The 22,895-nt window shown below is 37.7% G+C and overlaps 1 pseudogene; it reads right to left on the bottom strand.

The window, feature by feature from the left end:
* Window positions 1-268: 268 nt before the first annotated feature.
* On the bottom strand, window positions 269-379 carry LOC125474072 (annotated as a pseudogene).
* Window positions 380-22,895: the final 22,516 nt, after the last annotated feature.

A 22,895-nucleotide genomic window follows, 5' to 3' on the forward strand; every position in this document is an offset into this window, starting at 1 on the left:
ATCTTAAATCTTCACATTTCCATATGCTTCCCTCTTTTTATGGCTTACCTAATGAAGATCCTTTAGCTCATGTTAAAGAATTTTACAATGTTGTGAGTGGTTTACCTTTGCAGGGAGTAAGTGAAGCCAATTTGAGGATGAGAGTGTTCCCTTACACCTTGAAAGATAGGGCCAAGGGTTGGTTGATGACTCTAGCACCAGGTTCCCTCACCACATGGGATGCCGTGGCTAAGAAGTTCTTGGAGAAGTTCTTTTCCACTCAAAAGACAGCCACATTAAGGGGACAAATCTTCAATTTCAAACAAGATGATGGAGAACCTTTCAATGAGTGTTGGGAGCGCTTTAAAGGCCTTTTGCTGCAATGTCCACACCATGGGTTACCTTTTCACTTACAAATGCAAATTTTCTATGATGGACTAACCCAAACATGTCAATCAACTGTTGATAATGCAGCAGGTGGAGCTTTGAAGAAAAAGAATGCTTAAGAGTCATATAACATTTATGAGATGTTGGGGTCTAATGCACAACACAAAGATTTAAGGGGTAAGAAAGTTGAAGTCTATGAAACAAGCTCTAATCATGATCTTTGGTTGCAGGTAGCTAACCTAGAAAAGAAGCTTGAATCCGTGCTCAACATGGTGCCAAGAGCAAATGAAGTGTGTGCCATTTGCAACATACCAAGCCATCCTACTCATCAATGTCCATCTAGGGAGGCTTATCCCGAGTATGTCCAAGAGCAAGTGAACCTCATGAATTCTTACAATCAAAGGCCAAGGAATGATGTGTATTCCAATACATATAACTCAAGTTGGAGAGATCATCCCAACCTTTCATGGAAGAACAACAATCAATTCCAAAATTTCCAACCAAAACCTGCCACTACTCTTGAGGATACGGTTAAGTTGTTAGCCCAAAATACCTTGCAATTCCAACATTCCACAAACAGCACTCTCCAACAACATTCGGCGGCTCTAACCAAAATGGAGACACAATTGGGGCAGATTGCAGAGGCCTTGAACCAAAGAGAGGTTGGAAAGTTTCCAAGCCAACCCGTGATACTTCAAAGGAACCAAGAGCAAGCCAAAGCAATTACTACACTTAGAAGTGGTAAGGTTATTAATAATAGAGTTGGCAATGAAGTTACTAATGAATATGATCATGTGAATACAGGTGTTACTCAAGGAGAAAATGAGAAACCAAATGAGGAACCAAGCCATGCTACTTCCTCACTTGAAGCACCAAATCTTCACAAGGCCGAGAAACCTTACACTCCACCAATACCATTCCCTGGAAGACTTGCCAAGAGCAAGCAGGATAAGTCATTTAAGGAAATTTTTGATATACTAAGCAAAGTGAATGTTAACTTACCTTTGCTTGATGTCATTAGGAACATGCCGGCATATGGGAAGTTCTTCAAGGAGTTAAACAGCTACAAAAGGAAGTATGGACCACATGAGAAGGTAGTGGTGTCCGAGAATGTGAGTGCCGTTTTGCAAAGAAAACTTCCACCAAAACTCAAGGATCCAGGAAGTTTCTCTATCAACATCACCATAGGGGACAAGAAAGTAGAGAAGGCGATGCTTGATTTGGGTGCTAGCATCAACTTAATGCCTTATTCTGTGTACCTTCAACTAGGTTTGGGGGATTTGAAAGCCACCACCATCTCATTACAACTTGCAGACAGATCCGTGAAATATCCAAGAGGTATAGTAGAAGATATTCTAGTTCAAGTTGATAAACTAATCTTGCCTGCAGATTTTGTAGTGTTGGACATGGAAGAAGCTCCTATACATGACCGAGAGTTACCTATCTTGCTTGGGAGACCTTTTATGGCCACTGCCAATGTTGGAAATGTGCCCTAAAACCAATCATATGATGATACTTTATGGACATTTCACATGTTAAACTAATCTAGTTTAATATTAAGGGCAAACATTATTGTTTGAGCCGTCTCATATAAATGTTATATGCTTAAACGATAAAGTCCAAGGAATATGTGATTGAAAGAATGCGATCTAAAGAAGTTAGATTCATGAGACCATTCTTTCGTTGACACATCCTAAACGTTCCTGATCATAGGATTGTCAATTGGGCATTGACAGTCCGTTAAGATCAGTACGTGCTATGTCTTCTCTCAGGGAGAGTGACTAGTCTCGAGTCATTGGTGTGTGTGACATCAAGACAAGTACGTAGATGCTCAATAGAGAATGAGTTCACTGAACACGATCAACGAAAAGTTCTCATATTCATGTCACATGAGAACTCATGGTTGTGATAATGCAAAGTAGTCCTTTGACCTGAGGCATCACAGCTGTCTTGTGGTTAGGTACTTGATCTTTGATTATGTCAAAGTCACTCTATCAGGGTGTCCACGGCATCGTCGGGGTTAAGCCACTTAGCCATGGAGGCAAGTGAATGCGCAACAAGGGATCTCTAACCTTCAAACTGTTTGAGGGAGAATACTCTATGATATGATTTAGAATCTCTGGCCAGAGTATGAATGAGATGTTGGAATGCGTTCCAGATCACATTCAAGGTAATCATATAAGTACAAGATTCACATTGGATAGTAGACATGAATAAACTATCAAACCAAACAATGTGGTCAAGAGTATTGTATTAGAGAAAAACCGTATTGCATTTGTAATCCTAAAACTGAATAGGTTCTCCACCTCTTCTGATTAGCTTGGGTAACTATGACATGCTGCTAGGCGTCAACCATGGTTTGTGGAAGCCCTAAAAGTGTATTATCACTAACGGGAGAATTGAAAGTAAGTTTCAATTCATAATCGATTAGAAAGAGTTTTAATCGCCCACTGCCTCGCTAAAAGGAACCTAATGGATCGTTCACCGAGTAAGGTAGAGTTTGAAGAAACAACGGAGATGAGTAAGAATAATTAAATGGTTTAATTATTTATCTAAGGCTAGGATTAATTAATATGTTAATTAATCAAACGAATAAGTTCGTTAAAGACCTCGGGTTAGTTTTGGGCCGCAAGGCCCAATGGGATTTGAATGTCAAGCCCATTAACTCAAGTTGTATGACAACTTGAATAAACAAAGGGCTTGAAAGCCCAATAAACCTATAGGCTTGCCATGTGTAAAAGAATAGGGCTTTTGGTCCATTAGGTCACTTATTTGAAGGGACTATATAAAGGACTTTATAGCCTAAAATTTACTAAGGGTTATTTTTGGGGGAAAGGATGAGAACACAAGCTCTCCTTTCTCTCTAAAATTTCGGCCAACCTTGGAGGGATCATCTAGCAATCAAACTCCTCCAAGGTCACTCATTTCTTCTTCATTATGCCTTGGTGATGAATAATTAGAGGTTCTCAATTTTGGGAACTTGGAGAAACCTTTTCATCCATCCAAATCCATGGATCTAAGATGCAAGGAATGAAGGCCCTCTCTTTGGGTGATTAGCCTTTGCTTATGCAAAGAGGAATCTACAAAGGTATTGATTTCTCTACTCACTTTGTTTTGAGTTGAGTCTTGGTTCACCTATCTACTAGGCTTTGAATTTCATGGGTAAATGTTTTGTTTTTAAGTGCATACAAGCATGATTCCGCCTTTAATTGTTAATTGCATGCTATTGATGTTGCTTAAATGAACATGTTTTTCACAAATCTTCCTTCAAGTGGTATCAAGAGCCTAAGTCTAGTAGTTGGTGAATCCTTTTGGGTTTTGTAGTTCATAGTTTGTGATTTGAATGTTGTAATTGTTACAAGCTTTATTCTTGCTTCTTTGAATGTAAATTTTGTTAGAAAATTTGCCATCTCAAATGTTGTAGATGTAGTTCATATGAGCATGAATTTTTGGAGCTAAAATTTGGTGCCATGTTTTTGGGGAAATTCGGCCAAATCCAAAGGGTGGATTTTTGGGTTCTTGTTTGACTTGTTAAAAGTGTTTTAAAGTGACTTTTGGAACCCCTATCTACCCTAGTATGGTTGTATGTTATTTCCCTTAAGTTTGAGTGGTTTTGGTATGTTTTTGGGTGAAGAATGTTCATGGAGCTCTTATGGGTTTTCATGGATGTTCTTCATTGTTCTTGATATGTTCTTGCCAAGAACAAAAGGTTTGGTGTTTTGATTCAAAGTTTTGATTTATTTCATAAAGTTTTTGTTTTGAAATATTTCTTATGTTTAAATATATTAGATATTTATTTTGAAAAATTAAAGAAATTTTAGTGGGTAGGTGTGTAATGATTTATTCCATTTCACACACCCCACTTACAAAAACTTTGAATTTTTTTTTAATACTTTGCTTCAATGGCCGGCCACCCTACTCAATTAGGGTCTTTGTGGGGCTTTTATGCAATTACATAAAGTTTTGATACTTTTGTGTATTTGTACTTTGACCCAAAAGTTTACGTTTTTACGTAAAGGTCCAAAATCACTAAAAGGACAAATTGTTTTGCTCCTTTAATGAAGTTTTAGCTTTTGTGGAAATTTTTGGGTTCTAGTTGTAATTACATGAAGTAGTGGACTTTTGTGTTTTTACAAAGTGACCCCAAAAGTTTAAGTTTTGCAAAATGGCCCAAAAGTTGAGGTCATAGCATTTTGGCCCAAATTAGGTAGAGAACAAAATTGTTTTGTCTCTTTAAATGAGAATTGGATTTTCATTTCATTTAGCTCCATTTAAATCAATTCTATGGATACAAAAACCAAATGAAAATGTTGCATTCAAGTTTAATTGGTTAAAGCGTTAATTAATTAAAGAAAGGGTGATTATGAACCTTAGCCTACGATAATTGAGCTATGTGAATGGCCGTTTCAAATTTGTTTGAACCATGGGAATGTGTAGATTAAATTTTGGTTGTAATTTGATATGATCAATTGTTGTAAAAGAGCATAAGCTCTTCTTTACTTTAAAGTAATTTGATTTGATCAATTTTTGTAAAAGAGCATAAGCTCTTATTTACTTTGAAGTACTCCTTTCTTGTTTTATTCGATATGCATGAAATTGGAGTAGTTGGGTCCAACGCCCTAAGACAACACGCCTTAATGTGATTAAACGCGTAACTAAAATCAATCTCCATCCCTAGACCGAGATTCAACACTAGGCTCGTGTTGAATCGAATCAAAGGTTCATAGTCATCCTAAGGCCCTAAGGCAACTATATAGTCCATCAATGAATGCAAATCTTATGTTAGTAGTACCATATAGTCTTGCTTTAAAAACCGTTTTAAAAGCATAGTGGGAGTATTATATACTACTAAATCAATCATATGGACCAATAGTTGTAATAGGACCAAAATGTTTTAATTGGATTAAAATGTATGTTTATATGTGATGAGACCTAAAAACCCTCAACCAAATCAATATTAAGTTGATAAGCGAGAGATGCTTTGAATATCTCTTCATGGCCTTCCACCGTGGTAGGCTCCAATCGTTTGTGACTTGTACACCGGCTTCGCCCTATCATGGGGGAGTACAAAGTGCATGCTTACACTCAGGAGGAGTCTATACGCATATGATGAGGTGAGTGTAGGCAACGAGGATGGCCAATATCATATCATTGTGAGGCTATTCTTGAACCCCTTCATGAACTAAGCATGGTGGGAATAACTTAACTAAGTGCAATGGTGCCGATATCATATCATTGTGAGGCAACATTCTCTAGAGGCCAAATAAGATGGGTACTTGCAAGAGATGCAAATGAGTAAGCGTACTCTCTCATTATTATTAATGCTAGCCGATATCGTATCATCGTGAGGTGGGCTTGGTAATAGTGAGCCTCCCATACCCTACTAAGAGTTTCCTCCAAAACTCTCGAATTCCGATGAGGGATATGGAATTTGCCAAAAATAGTGGGTGGTGCTATTTGATTTAAAGACCCGAATCAAATGGCTTAAAATCAATCAATTTATATTCGTTATGTATTTGTTTACCAATATATTTGCAAACGCTATCCAAAACTTGACAAAGAAAAACCGAATGCTTTAATTTCCGGACTTAGTTCTACAATCCCATAGATTGTCTTTAATGGCTTGTAGATGTAACTAAGTAGTCTCATCCTCACAATCTTCCTATTGATAATGTTGTTGGAAATGTGCCCTAAAACCAATCATATGATGATACTTTACGGACATTTCAAACTAATGTAGTTTAAATGTAAAGGGCAAAGATTATTGTTTGAGCCGTCTAATATAAATGTTATATGCTTAAACGATAAGTCCAAGGAATATGTGATTGGAAGAATGCGATCTAAAGAAGTTAGATTCATGAGACCATTCTTTCGTTGACACATCCTAAACGTTCCTGATCATAGGATTGTCAATTGGGCATTGACAGTCCGTTAAGATCAGTACGTGCTATGTCTTCTCTCAGGGAGAGTGACTAGTCTCGAGTCATTGGTGTGTGTGACATCAAGACAAGTACGTAGGTGCTCAATAGAGAATGAGTTCACTGAACACGATCAACGAAGAGTTCTCATATTCATGTCACATGAGAACTCATGGTTGGGATAATGCAAATTAGTCTTTTGACCTGAGGCATCACAGTTGTCTTGTGGTTAGGTCCTTAATCTTTGATTATGTCAAAGTCACTCTATCAGGGTGTCCACGGGATCGTTGGGGTTAAGCCACTTAGCCATGGAGGCAAGTGAATGCGCAACAAGGGATCTCTAACCTTCAAACTGTTTGAGGGAGAATACTCTATGATATGATTTAGAATCTCTGGCCAGAGTATGAATGAGATGTTGGAATGCGTTCCAGATCACATTCAAGGTAATCATATAAGTACAAGATTCACATTGGATAGTAGACATGAATAAACTATCAAACCAAACAATGTGGTCAAGAGTATTGTATTAGAGAAAGACCGTATTGCATTTGTAATCCTAAACTGAATAGGTTCTCCACCTCTTCTGATTAGCTTGGGTAACCATGATATGCTGCTAGGTGTCACTCATGGTTTGTGGAAGCCCTAAAAGTGTATTATCACTAACGGGAGAATTGAAAGTAAGTTTCAATTCACAATCGATTTGAAAGAGTTTGAATCGCCCACTGCCTCGCTAAAAGGAACCTAATGGATCGTACACCGTGTAAGGTAGAGATTGAAGATTCAACGGAGATGAGTAAGAATAATTAAATGGTTTAATTATTTATCTAAGGCTAGGATTAATTAATATGTTAATTAATCAAACGAATAAGTTCGTTAAAGACCTCGGGTTAGTATTGGGCCGCAAGGCCCAATGGGATTTGAATGTCAAGCCCATTAACTCAAGTTGTATGACAACTTGAATAAAACAAAGGGCTTGAAAGCCCAATAAACCTATAGGCTAGCCATGTGTAAAAGAATAGGGCTTTTGGTCCATTAGGTCACTTATTTGAAGGGACTATATAAAGGACTTTATAGCCTAAAATTTACTAAGGGTTATTTTTGGGGGAAAGGATGAGAACACAAGCTCTCCTTTCTCTCTAAAATTTCGGCCAATCTAGAGGGGAATAGCTAGCAATCTTACTTCCTCTAGGTCACTCATTTCTTCTACAATATACCTTGGTGTGGAGACTTAGAGGTTCTCAATTTTGGGAACTTGGAGAAACCTTTTCATCCATCCAAATCCATGGATCTAAGATGCAAGGAATGAAGGCCCTCTCTTTGGGTGATTAGCCTTTGCTTATGCAAAGAGGAATCTACAAAGGTATTGATTTCTCAACTCACTTTGTTTTGAGTTGAGTCTTGATTCACCTATCTACTAGGCTTTGAATTTCGTGGGTAAATGTTTTGTTTTAAGTGCATACAAGCATGATTCCTCCTTTAATTGTTAATTGCATGCTATTGATGTTGCTTAAATGAACATGTTTTTAACAAATCTTCCTTCAAATGTATCATTGGAAGAATATGTTAGATAAGTCTAACATGAGAAGGACAACACTTTTAATGTCATAATTCTTCAAATACAAATTGTTGTATGAAGAAATAAGAGTTGCTTTGAACAACCCTTAATCAACACAAACTTTAGTGCTTGTCTCTTTGTTACACGAACAAGGAACTTGAGAAGTAAGCACAAGGGCATGGACACTTTATGTGCCATGATTCTTCACTTACAAATTGTTGTATGAAGAAATGAGAGTTGCCTTGAACAACTCTTGAAAGTTTGTTATTATGTTTAGAACATAATGGTTGGTTGACAAAAATAGTCCATCAACATGGACTTATGATGATTTTGAATCATTGAGTGTTGAAGTGTTAAACCACTTAACGAGACGGAAATTAGGCAAGGACTTCACCTTTGTGTCCCTATCCTAATGGTTCACTAAGTTTATTGTAAACTATATAGTGAACAATAACCACACGCTCACCAAATCGTTTGATGTGTATAACACATTTGAAATAAGTTTCAAGAGAGATAGTGGGAGTTTAGGAACCATGACTATTGTAATCAAAAGGGAAGTCAAATGAAGAAGGCAAAATAACTCCAAGGGAACAAACTTTCTTTATGAAAGGATGGACATTGGAAGGGGTATTTGCAAGAAATGTCTTGCAAGTGTCAAGAACACACCTTTTGAAGGTGTTGTAAAATGTTCTTGAAAAGTTCATAACAGTTGGTTCTTCTACTTGAATGCATGATTCTGTATTAGTAACTATGTTTTACAATTGTTGTAAAAGTGTACTAATAAGAAGTAGAAGATTAATGAGAGAAGAGAAAGTACTTCACATTCCAAACGTGAATCGAATATAGATCTCTGCGAAAGCGGATTGTACTTACTTCCTCATATGAACTACCAAAGAAATTGGAAAAACCAAAGATTGTCTTTACGTCCCAATTTTAAAGGAACATAATTCCGTCACAGTTGTAGAGATGGATGAATGTTTTGTTTGACAAAACATTGTTCTGTATGATTAGATTATGGTAATCTAATTAATTGTCTCTGTAGTAGAGATGATGTGGTAGTGTTAACTGTTTAAGAAAATAACGATGCTTAAAACCCAAAAGGTTGCAAGGTAGTGACTAATCCCAACTGAGTTGTGATACCTCTAAAACATAAGTTACGAGTTGGTCATAGATGGATGCTTTGGATCGTTAGATCCGGATCCAATACCTTCTTGTTAAAATTGTATAGAGGCGAAATGTTCGAATCTTTATTCTTTTGGAAAGAAGAAAGAATCACAAAGTTGTTGAGGTTAATTCACTTAGATGTTAGTGGCACTTGACCACAACATAATACTACTCATGTTGTATGACATTCACCGAAGATCACTCTCGGTTGGACTATAGTTTATTTTGAATAAACACAAGTCCGAATACTTTGCAAAAGGTTTCAAAGAATTCAAGAAATGTAAGTAGATGAGTAAGACGTCTAAAGTATTTACCTCCTTAGATTTGATCCAAGGAAAAAGTAACACTTTAGATTAATTTCCTTGAAAAATATCAAGGAAAGTAGCATCGTAAGATAATGAATTTCTCCATTAGGAGAAGAATGAACATAAATAAGTTTTAGTTCATTGGACATTATCAATTACCCATATATATATGATATATACTTCTAAGACAACCTAGTTCCTATACCACAAGCTCCAAGGTAGTCGAGAAGGATTTATAAATCGTCTCAGTTGAATGGTTTGAACTTTATGACTATGTCATAGAGTTACACCTCTTAATTCAAAAGAAATAAGAATGAAAATCCTTATGACTACACTGAGTGTATATATATGACATATACTCAAGGAAATGGTAAAGTACCATTTGAATCGAAATAATGAAACCTTAATAGCTAATCGGTAGCTTAAGGTGACTACACTCAAAGAAAATGGTTGACTTTGAAGAAACCGTCTTTGACATAGTCTTAGTTTCAATTAATTCGAAGATTGCTAGAAACAACTAAATGGTGATTCAATGTTTGGACATAATATGGGTTTCCGAAACCATTATCAAGATAGTCTTGATAATATATGTCTAAAATTAAGAATCACAAGACATATAAGTTGTAGAGATCCATCCATCATGAATCTCAGCAAGTTAGTGGGAGCTATAAGCATCTTATGAGAAAAATGATCAAATCGTTTGATTTCTCATAAAGATGTAAATGAATCTTTTGTTTACTAGGTTTACAAAAGATTAGTGGGAGTTGATCATATTCCTAAATTAGAATATATATACATGATATATATTAATGAAAGGAATTCTTCATTGTTAAAGTTATGACTTTAAACATTCTATAATGATAGAATGTATATGGGAGACATAGTCTATATACATGGGATGGAAATCTATAATGATAGATTTCAAGATATAATTGGATTATATCAATCCCTAAAATAGACAAGAGATGATAGGAAGTTTCTCATATGATGATAAACTTCAATTAGAATGACAATACTAGTGAGACTAGGAAGTTGTTCTTCTCAAAAGGAATGTACCCTGTGACTCCCAAAGAAATAATGCGTAAATAGAATCCTTTATGCATACGCAGAAAGGTGATTTATGTATTTCATATTGTATGAAAACATTGATATAAGTTGTACCTAGAACGGTACAAGATGATATCAGTGCAAGCCCAGGATCAGAACCATGGCAACTGTCAAGTGAATCCTAAGGTATTTAAGAAATACTAAGGATGGATTCCTCAAGAATGAGGAAGAATTAGAGTAACGTAATGGAAGCGTAAATGAATTAGATTATGAATCTAATCCATCATAGAATATCTCTTCATTATGAATGAAGTGATAATGAGATATCTCTTTATTATGACTAAAGAGATATTTGGGTGGAAACGTTAAAAGTAATGACTTTAATGTGTTCCATCATGTATGCAAAATATATTGCCATATAGAAGCTTACAACATTGTTGTTTGGATGGGAAAGTTCATTTATGAACTCTCCATTCGGTTCCAACCAGAAAGTGTATGACACTAATGGGGCGATAGCTCAAGCCAAGGAATCAAGGTCTCATCAAGGTCCGAACTCAAATGAGAGACTGAACCACATGATTGAGAATCATGTATAATGGTGACGTCGTTATTCTCAAGGTTGCTTCTATGGATAACATATAGATATCCATTGTCTAGGCCTACTACTCAGCCATTTATGAAATGACTACATGAGAGGTATCATCACTGATGACTAAGCTGATTGGCTCTAGTGCAAGTGGGAGATTGTTGGAAATGTGCCCTAAAACCAATCATATGATGATACTTTATGGACATTTCACATGTTAAACTAATCTAGTTTAATATTAAGGGCAAACATTATTGTTTGAGCCGTCTCATATAAATGTTATATGCTTAAACGATAAAGTCCAAGGAATATGTGATTGGAAGAATGCGATCTAAAGAAGTTAGATTCATGAGACCATTCTTTCGTTGACACATCCTAAACGTTCCTGATCATAGGATTGTCAATTGGGCATTGACAGTCCGTTAAGATCAGTACGTGCTATGTCTTCTCTCAGGGAGAGTGACTAGTCTCGAGTCATTGGTGTGTGTGACATCAAGACAAGTACGTAGATGCTCAATAGAGAATGAGTTCACTAAACACGATCAAGGAAAAGTTCTCATATTCATGTCACATGAGAACTCATGGTTGGGATAATGCAAAGTAGTCCTTTGACCTGAGGCATCACAGCTGTCTTGTGGTTAGGTACTTGATCTTTGATTATGTCAAAGTCACTCTATCAGGGTGTCCACGGCATTGTCGGGGTTAAGCCACTTAGCCATGGAGGCAAGTGAATGCGCAACAAGGGATCTCTAACCTTCAAACTGTTTGAGGGAGAATACTCTATGATATGATTTAGAATCTCTGGCCAGAGTATGAATGAGATGTTGGAATGCGTTCCAGATCACATTCAAGGTAATCATATAAGTACAAGATTCACATTGGATAGTAGACATGAATAAACTATCAAACCAAACAATGTGGTCAAGAGTATTGTATTAGAGAAAGACCGTATTGCATTTGTAATCCTAAAACTGAATAGGTTCTCCACCTCTTCTGATTAGCTTGGGTAACTATGACATGCTGCTAGGCGTCAACCATGGTTTGTGGAAGCCCTAAAAGTGTATTATCACTAACGGGAGAATTGAAAGTAAGTTTCAATTCACAATCGATTAGAAAAAGTTTTAATCGCCCACTGCCTCGCTAAAAGGAACCTAATGGATCGTTCACCGAGTAAGGTAGAGTTTGAAGAAACAACGGAGATGAGTAAGAATAATTAAATGGTTTAATTATTTATCTAAGGCTAGGATTAATTAATATGTTAATTAATCAAATGAATAAGTTCGTTAAAGACCTCGGGTTAGTTTTGGGCCGCAAGGCCCAATGGGATTTGAATGTCAAGCCCATTAACTCAAGTTGTATGACAACTTGAATAAACAAAGGGCTTGAAAGCCCAATAAACCTATAGGCTTGCCATGTGTAAAAGAATAGGGCTTTTGGTCCATTAGGTCACTTATTTGAAGGGACTATATAAAGGACTTTATAGCCTAAAATTTACTAAGGGTTGTTTTTGGGGGAAAGGATGAGAACACAAGCTCTCCTTTCTCTCTAAAATTTCGGCCAACCTTGGAGGGATCATCTAGCAATCAAACTCCTCCAAGGTCACTCATTTCTTCTTCATTATGCCTTGGTGATGAATAATTAGAGGTTCTCAATTTTGGGAACTTGGAGAAACCTTTTCATCCATCCAAATCCATGGATCTAAGATGCAAGGAATGAAGGCCCTCTCTTTGGGTGATTAGCCTTTGCTTATGCAAAGAGGAATCTACAAAGGTATTGATTTCTCAACTCACTTTGTTTTGAGTTGAGTCTTGGTTCACCTATCTACTAGGCTTTGAATTTCATGGGTAAATGTTTTGTTTTTAAGTGCATACAAGCATGATTCCGCCTTTAATTGTTAATTGCATGCTATTGATGTTGCTTAAATGAACATGTTTTTCACAAATCTTCCTTCAGCCAAGACCATCATTGATGTGCAAAATGGACTCCTCACTATGACAGTGTTAGGAGAAACAGTTCAATTCAAAGTGTTTGAGTCTCTTTCTCATCCATCTTCATTTCTTGATTGTTATGCCATTAATGTGCTTGATTCACTTGTTTTCTCTAAGTTCTTGCAGGCACAATCTAATGAACCATTACAAACTGTTTTGAGTCAATCTCAAGACGAGTTTAATGAAGAAGATGCACTCATGGAAGAGGTAGCTGCCTTGGAAGCATTGGCACCGTATCCTTTGAATGTGTCACCTCTTTTAGAGCCTTTAGAATCATCGATGTCACATCTAACTCCTTCCACTGTTAAGGCACCAAAACTTGAACTTAAACCACTTCCACCACATCTAAAATATGCATATCTAGCTGAATTTGAAACTCTTCCAGTTATCATAGCTTCTGACCTCACCCCAAATGAAGAAGATAAACTAATTAGGGTGTTAAAAGAGTTCAAATCGGCTTTTGGTTGGTCTATTGCAGATATCAAGGGAATAAGCCCTACCATGTGCATGATTAGGATTCTTTTGGAGGAAGGAGCAAAGTCAACCCGTGAACCACAAAGAAGGCTTAATCCACACATGAAGGAAGTTGTGAGGAATGAAGTGTTGAAGTTGTTAGATGTGGGGATCATATATCCCATTTCTGATAGTAAATGGGTGAGTGCTATTCAAGTGGTACCTAAGAAGGTGGGAATCACGGTGATGAAGAATGAAAACAAAGAGCTTGTGCCCACAAAGCCCACGGCTAGTTGGCGTGTTTGCACCGATTACAGGAAGTTGAATTCTAGCACTAGAAAAGATTACTTTCCTATGCCTTTCATAGATCAAATGCTTGAGAGATTGGCAGGTTACTCACACTATTGTTTTCTTGATGGTTACTCAGGTTACAATCAAATTGCAATTGCTCCGGAGGATCAAGAGAAAACAACCTTTACTTGCCCATTTGGTACATTTGCATATAGGAGAATGCCTTTTGGACTTTGCAATGCTCCGACAACATTCCAAAGATGCATGTTGGCAATCTTTTCTGACATGGTAGAAAGATTCATTGAGGTATTTATGGATGACTTCTCAGTGTTTGGTTCCTCTTTTGATGAATGTCTTAACCATCTCTCTTTAGTACTTCAAAGATGTCAGGAAACAAATTTGGTTCTCAATTGGGAAAAGTGCCAATTTATGGTGAAACAAGGAATTGTGTTGGGACATGTAATCTCTAGCAAAGGAATTGAGGTGGACAAAGCCAAAATTGACGTCATCACTAATATGGTAGCTCCCACCACTGTGAAGGGAGTAAGAAGTTTTTTGGGACATGCGGGCTTTTATCGTCGTTTCATTAAGAACTTTTCAATGATCACTCGTCCATTATGCAATCTGTTAGCTAAAGATGTTGTATTTCATTTTGATAAAGCTTGTATGGATGCATTCAATACTTTGAAATATGAACTAACCTTGGCCCCTATTATTATGGCACCAGATTGGTCTTTACCTTTTGAATTAATGTGTGATGCCTCTGACTATGCTATTGGTGCAGTTTTAGGGCAAAGGGTGAACAAGCTTCCACATGTGATCTACTATGCAAGCCGGACTCTACATGATGCTCAACTTGACTATTCCACAACTGAAAAGGAGTTGCTTGCTATTGTTTTTGCCTTAGAGAAGTTTCGGTCATATCTTGTGGGATCTAAAGTTATTGTATTTTCTGATCATGCAGCCCTTAGGTACTTGATGACAAAAAAGGATGCTAAACCACGCTTAATTAGATGGATACTCTTACTACAAGAGTTTGACTTGGAAATTCGAGATAAGAAGGGAAGTGATAATGTTGTGGCTGACCATTTGTCACGGCTTAATGAAAACCATGGAATTGAACAACCCTTGCCTCTGAATGAATCATTTCCAGATGAACAACTCCTTGTTATTTAAGAAAAAGAACCATGGTATGCTGATTTTGTTAATTATCTTGCTTGTGGTATAATTAGAAATGACCTTTCTTTTCAGGAAAGAAAAAAGTTCCTTGCCATGGTAAAGCACTACGTTTGGGACGAACCATATTTGTTTAAATATTGCCCTGACCAAATCATTAGGAGATGTGTCCCAGAGAATGAGCAACAAAGCATTCTAACGTTCAGCCATACATTGGCATGTGGAGGACATTTTGGTGCCAAAAAGACATCTCTAAAGGTTTTACAATCTGGTTTCTTTTGGCCTACTTTGTTCAAGGATGCTTTTGATTTTTGTTCTAAGTGTGATAGGTGCCAGAAAATGGGGAACATTAGCCGAAGAAATGAGATGCCATTGAACAACATTTTGGTGGTGGAACTCTTTGATGTTTGGGGAATCGATTTTATAGGACCATTTCCATCCTCTTGTGGCTACTTATACATATTAGTGGCAGTAGATTATGTATCCAAATGGGTTGAAGCCATTGCTACAAGAACTAATGATCATAAGGTTGTTTTGAATTTTCTTAAAGATGTGATTTTTTGTAGGTTTGGAACCCCAAGAGCTATTATTAGTGATGGTGGTAGCCATTTCTGCAACAAACCCTTTGAATCCTTGATGAAGAAGTACAACATCAACCACAAAGTGGCAACCCCGTACCATCCTCAAACCTCGGGGCAAGTGGAGATTAGCAATAGGGAGATCAAGAACATTTTGATGAAGACCGTGAACCCTACAAGGAGGGATTGGTCACTGAGGTTGAATGATGCACTATGGGCATATAGAACAGCATACAAGACCCCCATTGGCATGAGTCCTTATCGCCTTGTGTTTGGGAAAGCTTGTCATTTGCCAATGGAGCTTGAACACCGTGCATATTGGGCCATCAAGAAGTTCAACTTTGATTACAAGGAAGCTGGAGTAGCAAGGAAACTCCAACTTAATGAGTTGGAAGAACTTAGAAATGAGGCATATAAGAATGCCAAAATCTACAAGGAACGGACTAAGCTCTATCATGACAAGGCCATCCTAAGGAAGGAGTTTCACCAAGGTATGAAAGTACTTTTGTATGACTCACGTTTGAGACTTTTTCCAGGTAAATTGAAGTCTAGGTGGGTGGGACCATTCAAAGTGCTGCAAACATTTCCCCATAGAGCTGTGGAGATAGAGAACATGAAGAATGGTACCTCTTTTAAAGTCAATGGGCAGCGATTGAAACCATATTTGGAGAAAGTGGAGGAAGAGCAAGTGTATCAAGTTGTAGATTTTCTTGCGTTTACAACGCCATGAACAAGCTACCATGTCTTGCCTAGACATTAAATAAAGCGCTTGCTAGGAGGCAACCTAGTGTGGTTTGTGTTCTTTCTTTATGTTGTGTTTATGTTGTTACCATTCCATATTCTTTGCCTACTTGCATTGCATACAATTTTAAGCATCGAGGACAATGCTTAGGTTAGGTTTGGGGGTATGAGATGGAAGGTTTGTTTTTGCGTTTGTTTTGGCTAAGTGTGTTTTTGCTTACTAATACGAATGCATATGAGGGCTATGTTTGCAAACAAACTATTAGGTTGCTATGAAAAAGTTTTGAATCTTGTTGTCATTTATAAAGCTGTAACTCTTGAAGATATGATGATAGAGGTACCATACTCAAATTCTGGAAGAAGAATAGTGGAGACTACCCTAGTGAGTTATTTTGAGCCTAATTGCTTCTTTGAGAGGGTTTAAAGTATTTCTACTCCTATCTTTTTCTTTCAATTTCACTTTAAATGATCTCATTACTTCTATTTTGCTTGGATACTAAGAATTACTCTCTTTTGTAGATACCATGTGTTTAGTATCATTCATGAATGAACTCAATGAGACGATGTTAGGCTATGCATGTTTTAACTACTAAAAGGCTTAAATCCTATCCCTTTGTGTGCTCCATTCACCCTTGTTGCAGCCAAACACTTTAGCCTAACTCTTTCATCACCCACACCTTATTCTACCCATTCTAGCCCATTACAAGCCATACCTTATAGTTTGGGGAATACCAATGTGATGAAGACTAAAGGTAAATTGAGCTTTAGAACAAGATCGTGGCGTGTACCGAGGGCATCTATGTTGAAGTTGTTTCTAAAAATAAAGTTATAAAAAAAAGAATCAAAGTGGATACAAGTTCTAAATCTCCTCATTATAATGCATAGGACCTGGACGCCAAAAACAAAGAAGAAAGAAGGTGAATGCAAGTGAAGATCATGATCCTCAAGGACACTTTGGTATGCCCAAGCTCTAGTATTTCATATCACTTCTTTCGTAACCTATAACCTAAGCCTTACATTACAATCTTGAGAAAGACCTAGCTGATCATTGAGGATGTATTCATGGGTGATGGTAAGTGTGGGTGTTATCTATATTCTTAGCATTTGATTCATTTCATGAGATCTACTCAGAAATTGTGCTTCCATTTCAGATTTCATATGTGAGAATTTTGATTCCCTTTACATAATTTCACTCATATATGTTGTGGAGAGACTAAACCTTAGGATCTGAGTGAGAACTTGAGTGGAATCTGTGAGGAGTAGAGTTGAGGCGAATTTTATCTTAAGCATTTGGGTATGGTGACCTTGAAGTTGTAAGACATGGAGAAATATCTTTATACGTTACAATTGATACGATTCTTTGGAGTGGCAAACTTTTGAGTTTGAATGTATGACAAAATCTTCATTGGTTCTTATTAGTTTGTTTAAAGCATGTATTAGCCAAATTGTTTGCAGATTTTGTAGATGTTTGTGGGTGTCATCACTGTAAACCCTCAGGAGACACAACTCCTCCAACTAGGGACACCTAGGGGGTTCAAAGGCTTGTTGCACATGCTCAGTGCAATCGTTTGGCCAGCGAAAGTGGTTTAGTTAGATGATAGTGTTTTGTGTGTTTTAGTTTTAAGTTTGCTCGAGGACTAGCAAAAACCAGGTTTGGGGGTATTTGATAGTTCACATTTCGTTTGCATTTATATCTTCCATATTTGATATCTTTGTGATGTTTTTGGATCAAACTAGTTGCATTTTACATTATTTGGTGTTAGTGTGCAGCCAAGTGTGTATTAGGATCAATTGGAAGGCAAATGAAGTAAAAACACTCCTTTTGGTAGCTGAACATTATTCCAAACGTGGAGAGGATCCTTGGGAGTTAATTTGAAGTCCAAATGAGGAATCTAGGACTAATGTGGCTGCTGGAATTTCAGGACAAGATGTGGAAGGAAAGTGGTGCAATTCGGACACATTGGGTGGTTCTAAACAAGGCAAAAACATTGGAGTCAGATGGGGTGGTTCCACACACCTTGTGTCGTGCATTCCATTACCTTTCCAGCTCTCTTTTGCACCAAAAACATGCACTTCCATTACTTAATCCACTCAGCCACATTTACACCAACAAACACAATCATGCCGTGCACTTTCATACCCTTTTCCAGCTTGTACAACCACTTCCAGATTGTCCACTCCCTTGTTGCAGCCATTGCACATGCATCTCAATTAAATAAACCACATGCATGCATATTACCCTCATGCCGTGCATCCACCATCCCAGAAATCTACTCATCTCATCATCTTCCAGCACTAAAACAGCTCATCCTTGCACTCACAGCTCCACTCTTCAAAAGGCAGCCGCATGTGCTCCCATAAACTCCCTATAAAATTATGCAAACTAGCTTCTTCAAGGGGGAGTCCATCATTTCATTACTCACACATATAGCTGCTCCATTTCTATCCATTTTCTCTCCCATTTATAGAAACCATTCAATCATAGCCGCTCCACCTTCATTTACATGACACTTGGAGAACCAACACCGAGGGCCACTCTTCAGGGATTTCGACATCAGTTTTGATTCAAGGGTTTCTTCTTCTTAATTCTATGTTCACTCATGTTATTTATTTTTATGTCAAACCTTTTGTAAACATGAAGTGTAACTAATCTTTCTCTAGGGATTCGATGTAGCCTTGCAAGATTGCCATGTAGTCAAGTTAGAATGCTTAGTTGATCCATCTATTTCTTGTTTCATTCTCTGATTTAATTGTGACTTTGTGAGTTGATTTTAATGCTTGATCACCATTTGAATTAACCACAGGTTGTTTAGCCAAGATTAAAGCACACATCATGCATATTCTTGGTGGCTATGTGAATGAATGAAGGGAATGTTTTGCAAACATCCTGCCGAGTGTTTCCTTTGGTTTTATGAAAGTTTCTTGTGCATGACATATTCTTGATTAGGAACCAAAGTTGCACATCACAATTAGGTTCATGATTAAGGACATTTGATCAAATCCACACATCATATGGTTGATCATATCTAAGCGAAACAAACTCAAGAAATATGTAGATGACTGAGTATAAACTGATTTAACAAACATGGACTTGGTTTAGCAATGGTGAAACCGAATCCCTAGCTTCATCTCCATTGGTTGACACACCCCGTCCTGAAGGAGGGCATGCTGGCCGTCACGTGAGAGTGACGTAACCATTTACACAGTTCGGAAGCTTTAAAAATATACAACTTCTAAGATGAACCACCCGAAAGTGAGTCCTTATTTGGTCCATTCTGTCAGAACACCGTTGAATTTCCTCGTAGTCACCACACATTTGCAATTCTTGAACCTGGAGGGGCGCAAAACCAAAATTGAGTGGGTCAGTAAAACAAATCTTTTCCAAATCCAAACACTTCAATCAAAACTTTGTAACCCCTCTCCGTAAAACTTGTATACTTTCCCAGAAAATAAACATATATACGTATGTATAGATATGTCAATCAAGCTCAAGGTATGCCAATCCTACTCACAGGCATGCCAATCATACCCACAGGTATGCCAACCAAAGCCTCATAATCATATGCAAGTGCTCAGGTATGAATCACATCAATAGCATAACATCTGGCAGCCGGAGTCACCTAACGTGACCTGTACGGCTGCATATAGAGCTCAAATCTCAAACTCAATAACTGAACAACTGAACCTGCCCACGAGTCGGAACCACCTAAAGTGGTCTGTACGACAAGCCTGGGTGTAATATATATGTACGCTCTAGTGCTACGATCACGTGAAGGCTGTGCGAATAATCGCGGGTCACCTACGAGTCGGAACCACCTAATGTGGTCTGTACGACAAGACTGTGCACCTAACTTGGAATCCAAGTTGAGCGTGTGGTGCGGGAGGTGAACATCACGTGAAGGACTGTACCCTACTCAGGGCGGGAGCACTAACACCGGGGGTGCAGGTTATGAGCTCTCAATCACATCTCTATCATATCATTCTTCATATCTCAATCATATCACAAACATATCACGATCATATTTCATTTCTATTTCCATAGTATTTCAATCGTATTCCAAACGTATTTCATACGTATATCAAATGTATATCAAATATAGCTTACCTGGGCCTCCTCAGCACCATGCAACAGTATGCATAATTATGGTAATGCACATATTAAAATATGATGCATATATGACAGGATATTTAATTCGTATTTCTTTTAAAATACGTTTTCTGGGAAATACGTCAAGCATACGTATATATATACTGAAAAATAACTGCCCACTCACAGATCACATCGACGTCTCGTAGGTCCCTGAGCCTCCCTTAGCCATGCTCGACGTCCGTACAAGCCTCGCCTATACGAGAAGTAACCAAATTGACGTTATTTAACGCACATACACAAAATATTCGTCAATAACTTTCTCATACGTTGCTCAATTTGGGTATGTGAATATACCACGGTGATCTACACGACGTCACGAACACGTGACAATTTTTAGAACTCAATTTGGAGCTCTCACGCGCCCTCACGCGCCCTGTATACGCGCTGCCCACGCGTGCGTCTTCTTCCTCGCGTCGCCAGACTGGTTTCGCCGGAGGTGGGTGTTTTGCCGGAATTTCTGGGTAAACTTCAAAGGGTCATAACTTCTTCATTTCTTAACCATTTTCGACGTTCTTTATATCAAAATGAAGGTATTGACGAGACGAACACATCCATACCTGCCTTGACCCCTAACTCGGCGTGGATTCACCAGAAAAAGCCCCGAAAGCTCCGGCCAAACTTACAGTTCGTGGTCCCGACGTCCAATTCCTTCAAACGAAGCACTCCGAGCTTCCTTAGGACCTAACCAAGCTTCCTACAAGCTTCAAAATCCCAAAAACATCAAGTTTTACGTGTGCATGAACAGTGCACACACACAGTGAAATTGAAATCCATGTTTTCCGAAGTGAAACTCACCTAAAATTGGTACCATCGTGTTCGTGTGGTCTTCAGGAGTACGATGGTGGTCTTAGATCCTTCGTTGGTATAGTTTTAGGGTGGTTTTGTGGGTGGTCCGTGTGAGTTCGAAGGAGAGAGAGATCTGAGAGAGAATGAGAGATTTGTGAGGGAGGAGAGAGAGAGAGGGACAAGGTACGGGAATGGGGGAGAGATTTGAGGGATGTGGGGTCCTACCCAATCCCCAAATCATCAAGTTATAACATATAACCCTAGTTCTAAGTCTTAAATTTAAGTCCCTAAAACAAATGAATATTTCAATTAACATTAGTTTAGGAACTTCAGGTAAAAACCAATGCCAACTTTACGCCCCTTAGTCCCGTTTAAGGGCATTTTCGTAACTTCACGTCCTCGGAATTAAAAATTCCGGGACGGGTTGTGACATTGGTGCTGTCCCATTCTATTAGTTGTTGATTCATTTATTTGTGTTTACTTCATTTTATTGTGCTTTCAAGTTACAACAACAAATCTGCCTAATTTGATTAGTTTTATTCATTTCATAGAGTTCTTGCAAAACAAGTAATTGTATAGGTCCAATTAGTCCCTGTGGATTCGACACCCTTACTTGTGCCATTATACTAAACATATTTTAGCATTAGGAAGGAATTAAACAACAAGTTATTAGGGTGAATGGCTGAGATTAGAACTAGAAGGCTTAGGGTTAATGGATGGTGGATGGGAGAATGCGGCTGATTAGAATGAATGGGAAGTGACGGCTACAAGATTATGGTTTAGGGTTTATGAATGAATGGCTGAGATGGTTTTGAATGAATGAATCAGATGGTCACGACTTAAGGGGATTTTTTGTGGCTGAAATGGTTAAAGGTGATGAGAGAATTATACGCACACAAATTAAACCCTCTTTTTATCAATTGTAGTATAAGTATAAGTAGGGATCGTTCTTAACCGGGGATTAGGAGGGATTGCAAAATCACTTGGAAACTGACTCAAAAACGTAAAATAAAGTTTAAAACACTAAACTAGACTCAAAGAATGCAAAACTAAACACTTAAAACACTAAAACAAAACAAAAGACTCAAACAGCACCCAAAACACTCAAAACTGCCTTAAAAACACTTTATGGGCAGTTTTGAGCACTTTGACTACTTTGGACGAAATTGGGTAATAAAATGAATCAAAACACTTATAAACACAAACTAAGACACTTTCTAACTAAGTTGGACACTAAAGCAAAGGGGGATTGAGTTTTTGACGAATTTGAAAACAAAACTTAAAACTTTGTAAAACGAACAGATTTTAAAACGAATTTGGATTTAATGAATGGAATGGAAGCTAGCTAAGGGGTTCATCTCCACACATGTTACACTTGCATATAAAACGATTTCCAATTGCTTTTCAATAACTATGATGCTCAACACCCCAAGTTAACCGTGATGCACTAATTAACTCTCAAATTTTCCTTATGTTATTGAATTGGATGATGCATGCGACAATTCAAATCATTCTCCAATAGTTCTCAACATGAATGCATAGAAGAGATACAATGAGAGATCATTATGCTCTATGAAAATTATAAGTGTTGACGAGGCATTCGTTACTATGATTGCATGAAACTTATGCCAAGAATTCGTTTAACGCGATTGTTTATAAGCAACCTCCACTACTTGTGAATATAAGTTCGTAACTATTAGGTGAAACTCACTTATATTCTAGCGTCATATTCATGCATGAAAATTAAGCGTGTACTCTCAATAAACATACATAAATAAGTTATCAATCAAA

This window comes from the organism of the source record quoted next, unplaced genomic scaffold (assembly GCF_019419815.1).
Source record: "Pyrus x bretschneideri cultivar Hongxiangsu unplaced genomic scaffold, Pyrus_bretschneideri_v1 Contig118, whole genome shotgun sequence".
NCBI classification, from domain to species: Eukaryota; Viridiplantae; Streptophyta; class Magnoliopsida; order Rosales; family Rosaceae; genus Pyrus; species Pyrus x bretschneideri.